Below are 5932 nucleotides of genomic sequence, written 5' to 3'. Positions count from 1 at the left end.
GGTAGCGTGGGATTGTGAGGGAGTGGGATTGTAATGGGGTGGATTGTGAGGGATGGAATTGGGATGGGGTGGGATTGCAAGGGGCAGGGATTGTGAGGGGCTGGGATTGGGATGGGGTGGCGTTGCGAGGGGCTGTGATTGTGAAGTGGGGGTGGGATTGTGATGGAGTTGGATTGTTCCCTGGGGGACTGAGATTGTGAATTGCTGCTTTTCCATCTGCAGCCTGTTTTCTGGTGTGTGCTTTGTCCAGGCCCAGGGTGAAGCTGTTGAGCGGAGGCAGTCTCAGTGATGCCAAATCCTTACACATTGTAACAAACAGCTGGCAGCACACATTGGGCCACATTACCAGATTAATAGTCATGATCTAGATTACTGTTCCAGTAGAATGAGAGTTAACTCCCTGAATTCAGATTCAAAGCAACATCAGGAAATTTAAAAAACTGCTACCAGCAAAATGTATCTGTGAAGCTGTTGGAATATTATCAAAACCCAATTGGTTCAACTCCCATCTTGACCCAGTTTGGTCTGCACGTGACTCCAGTCACACAGTATCATGGTTGGCTCTTAAGCCCCCTTTGATGTCACCTACCAAATCACCGTCCCAAACTATCACTGAGGGAGGGGCATTGAATTCCAGTGAATGATCAAAGGTTGGGAATGAATGTTTTTAAAAATGCATTCAGAACAGATATCACTTACCTATTCTAAACTCGACACGTCTCACAATGATTTATACGGTTATGTGGATCACTGTAAGTCTCAAATCTCCAAACTAGTGTTAGCTTGACCTCAGCCCTCTGACTTCTAAACTGCAAGGCTGTTATTTGAACCCCACTCCTGGCCTTTGGTCTCATCGAGAATGATGCCCGGTTAGCCTCCAGGAGAAAAATGTTTTAGTTTTGAATGTCATTCTTGTATTCAAATCCCTCTATGACTTTGCTCTTTCCTATTTCTGCAATTCCCCTCCAGTCAGCGATCCTGCAGGTTAACTGCATTTCTCTGGAACCATAAAATCTCCAGAGTGTGGAAACAGCCTTTCGGGTCATTGAGACCACACCAATCCTCCAAAGATCATCCCACCCATTCCCATCCCCTCCACCCACCCCCTATCCCTGCATCGACCGTGGCCAATCCACCTGCCCTGCACATCTTTGGACAGTGGGAGGAAACTGGAGGACCCGGAGGAAACCCACGCAGACACGGGGAGAATGTGCAAACTCCACACAGTCACTTGAGGGTGGAATTGAGCCCAGGTCCCTGGTGCTGTGAGGCAGCAGTGCTAACCACTGAGCAGCTGTGCTGCCCTGTAATTCTCTAATTCTGGCCTCTTCAGTATCCTTGATTTTAATCCATCTAGTTACCTTGGCCCTGATTTCTGGAATTTCCCCATTAAACCTCTTCGTTTTTCTCTCTCTCTCTACCTCTTTTCTTTCTTTTAAGACCTGCCTCTTCCTTAAAACCTGCCTCTTTGAACAAGCTTTCGGTCACTTGTCCCAACATCACAACGTGGCTGAACGTCAAATCTTTGATTTGTAATGCTTCTGTGAACTGCCTTGAAGTGTTTATTATGTTAAAGATATTATATAAGCACTCAAATTGCTGACATTTCAGTGAGTACTGAGTGTAAGTTGCATTGTTGGAGATTATACCTTTTCACTGAGGTTTATAAAGTCATGAGGGGCATGGATTGAGTGAATAGCCAAGGTCTTTCTCCAAAACTAGAGGGCATAGGTTTAAGGTGAGAGGGGAAAGATTTAAACAGGACTTGAGGGGTAACTTTTTCAGCAGAGGCTGATGCATGTATGGAATGAGCTGTCAGAAGAAGTGGTGGAGGCTGGTACAATTACAATATTTAAAAGGCATCTGGATGGGTATATGAATTGGAGGGATTTACAGGGATATGAGCCAAATACTGGCAAACGGGACTAGGTCAGATTGGAATGTCTGTTCAGGACAGACAAGTTGGAGCGAATGGTCTGTTTCTGTGATATATGACACTATTTTAAACCGTAAATCATCCTGAGACAATAATTTTATTTTCATTTGTTTTCTACTCAATTTATTTTTACCTCCACACCTTTTAAAATGCATTTTTTAATTGAATATCTTGTTAAAAAATTAACTATTTTCCTTTACTGTAACTTCAGGAAAATGAGAGGAATTCTGCCATTGCCTTGGCCAGGTCAATCAGTGCCACCCAAAACTGATTAACTAATCATTTATTTCTTTGGGAGCTTGCATCATGCAAATCAAATGTCCACTTACAGGAGTGTACTTTAAAAAAAGTACATAACAGACTGTAGAACAAACACAGAGAATGTTGGAGGAACTCAACAGTACGTGTGAAGAGAGAAACAGTCAATGTTTTGAGTCCAGTGTGATTCTATGGAAGTCATACTAGACTTGATATGTTAATTGTGTTCTGTCCCCAAAAGATGCTGTCAGACCGGCTGAGTTTTCCCAGCATTCTCTATGTTTGTGTCAGTGTTTTCCTTATTTGTTTGTGAAGCTTCCTTTTTAAGCCAGCATGTTGGTTTGACCTTTTGAATTTGACAAGAACAGTGTTAAAATTGAAATGGGAATGAGTCCCACCTGAGTACTAGTTGGTGATATCTGGCAGTTTTGATTCACTTGCAGAGACAAGCTCCTATATCCCAAGGTAACTGTGCATCTCACGCAGAATGTACATTGTAAATTGGAGAATTGACTATGTATTGATTGTTTTTGTCCTTCACGTGTTGGTTTTCACTCAAATAGAACCATAAAAATCTCCAAAGTGTGGAAGCAGGCCTTTGGCCCATGAAGTCCACATTGACCAAACAGCATCCTACCCAGACCCGCTCCCCTACCCTATAACCTTCCCACGGCTAATCCACCCTAACCTGCTCATCCCTGGAAACTATGGGCAATTTAGCATGGCCAATCCACCTAACCTGCACATCTTTGGACTGTGAGAGGAAGCCCACACAGACACAGGGAGAACATGCAAACTCCACACAGACGGTTGCCTGAGGGTGAGATTAAACCTGGGTCCCTGACACTGTGAGACAGCAGTGCTAACCACCGTGCCATCCTCACTTTGCTATTTTGACAATAACGTGTATTGCCCAGACACAGTCTGTGGAAAATCAATGCCAAAGTAGACTCCATGCTCAAATAAAAGCAAAATAATGCGACTGCTGGAGATCTAAAATAAAGACAAAATGCTGGAGAAAGACAGCGAGACTGGCAGCATTGACGATGGAAGGTCATCAACCTAAAAACTTACCTTCATTTTCCAAGTCATTTGAAGGACAGCCCCTCCCACAATGGAGCTGTCTCTGATGTACTGAATGCCAACCCCCATTTTTTAAGGAAGGGCCATTTTTATCAGAGCACAAAGATCACAAAAACACCTAAAGAATAGATAACCCAACCCCAGCCCTCCATTAATTAACAACCTCATCCCTCTCTCTCTCTCTCTCTCTCTCTGTTGAACAGTAATAACTCACCAGCTATTACATCCAGACCATCATTTATACAGCAGGATTCACCAGGGCAACAGACCAGTGATATGAATTTTTTAATCGATCGCAGTTCGCTCCAATGATTGACTTAAGTGAAGAACTGACAGATGCATTAAGCCTAATGGGGTTTTCATATCCGAGGAATATTTGATCTGGTGCCTCAGTCTCAGTGTAAATGCACGTCTTGGCTTGCTCTCTCTCCCTGCGGTAGGTTGGCTATCTGAGTGCACAGATACTGGGAGGCAAGCTGCCAGCCTTCACTCAGCTCACTCACTGCCACGTCCAGTCAGCAGTTTCTGTCCTACTCCAGTACGCAATCTGGTTGATCCTCAGGGACAGCTCCAATGTTGGAGTTCCTGGTTTTCAGATAATGTGGGGAAGTTAATAGATTTTCAGTCTGATAGGCTTTCATCATCGGTGCCGCCTGTCTAAAGACTCTAGTGGTGCAGTGGTAGTGCCCCTACCTCTGAGTCGTGAGGCCTGGCTTCAGGTCCCACCTGCTCGAGTATGTGTAATAATATCTCTGAGCAGGTTTGTGCTGCTTGTATCACTGATGCTTGCAGCATTTTCTGGTTTTTGTTTAGTGATGTTTTTCACCATCAGAGAACTTGCTTCTGTTTTGAGTTAAGCTGAGGAATTAATTACCTTCGCCAGTGGATATGAAAGTACTATTTAGATTAGATTAGATTCTCTACAGTGTGGAAACAGGCCCTTCGCCCCAACAAGTCCACGCCGCCCCTCCGAAGAGAAACCCAATCAAACCCATTTCCCTAACCTATATTTATCCCTGACTAACACACCTAACACTACGGGCAATTGACCATGGCCAATTCACCTGACCTGCACATCTTTGGATTGAGGGAGGAAACCTCAGCACCCAGAGGAAACCCACGCAGATACAGGGAGAATGTGCAAACTCCACACAGGCAGGCGGGAATCAAACCCAGGACCCTGGTGCTGTGAGGCAGCAGTGCTAACCACTGAGCCACCCATAAAAAATTTAAAGCAATCACCAACCCTGACACCGCACTGCATACAACACACACTTGCCAACCTCAGCACTACACTTGGTTAGTGTGGGCATTGATCTCTTGGCATTATTAGCACCACACTCTAACCATCTGCACTAACCAACCAAGTGGCCACACTACAAAGATACTTAATCTGCTCTACAGAGCTTTGGTACATCTTTAAGATGCTAAAATTGTTATCTTGCACCTTTTTTGCTATCTTTCTGCTGCATTCATACAGCGTTCACAATGGACAGCACCAACAAGCTGTTGGAGGTGCCCTCTTTTGGGTAAATATAAAAGATCATTATTCAAAGAGGAGCAGAGAAGAGGACAAAGAGCAAAGAAAATTTACACCCCAGGAACAGGCCCTTCGGCCCTCCAAGCCTGAGCCGATCCAAATCCACTGTCTAAACCTGTCGCCCAATTCCTAAACATCTGTATCCCTCTGCTCCCCACATACTCATGCATCTGTCCAGACACATCTTAAATGAATCTACCGTGCCTGCCTCAACCACCTCTGCTGGCATCGTGTTCCAACCACCCTCTGTGTAAAGTACTTGCCACATGTATCCACCTTAAACATTTTCACCTCTCACCTTGGATGTGTGACTTTTAGATTAGATTCCCTACAGTGTGGAAACAGGCCCATCAGTCCAACAAGTCCACAACAACCCTCCGAAGACTAACCCACCCCAAACTCCTTTTCCCTCTGACTAATGCACCGAACACTACGGGCAATTTAGCACGGCCAATTCACCTGACCTGCACATCTTTGGACTGTGGGAAGAAACTGGAGCACCCAAACTATTGGAGGTCTGAAATCCCACACACACAGGTGCTGTGTATGAGCACATTACCCCCACCCACGGAAAATTACAATTCCAACATGGACAGAGGCAAGAAGATCCAAACTGTATTTTCAAGACATTGTGTAATTTATTTTCTTTTCCTATCAACAGGCACCAGCTGACATTTATAAATGGAGATTAAATGAACAGCTACTGGCCCATTTGTCCGTTTAAATTTTAACATTGTGTATTTTCTGTCATTGATACAGATAAATCAACAAAGTGTTTTGTGTCCATAATCTTGCTCAGAGTTGGCTACTTCAGGTGCTCACTGGAGGATCAATCAGCCGCCCATTAAAGGAGCTGCTTCTGAATCCACAACTCTGCGGAATGAGAGCCAGTCTCCATGTTCCCCACACACTCTAACAGCCACACACACACACTCACAGCCACACAGGCTCACACTCACAGCCACACGCGCACACTGTCACAGCCGCATACGCTCACTCTCACAGCGACACACACACACTCACAGCCACACACGCACACTCTCACAGTCACACATGCTCACTCTCACAGCCATACACGCACACTCTCACAGCCATACACGCACACTCTCACAGCT

This window comes from Chiloscyllium plagiosum, chromosome 27, assembly GCF_004010195.1.
Source record: "Chiloscyllium plagiosum isolate BGI_BamShark_2017 chromosome 27, ASM401019v2, whole genome shotgun sequence".
NCBI classification, from domain to species: Eukaryota; Metazoa; Chordata; class Chondrichthyes; order Orectolobiformes; family Hemiscylliidae; genus Chiloscyllium; species Chiloscyllium plagiosum.
The sequence above is the reverse complement of the archived record's forward strand: the minus strand, read 5'-3'. Positions refer to the sequence as shown.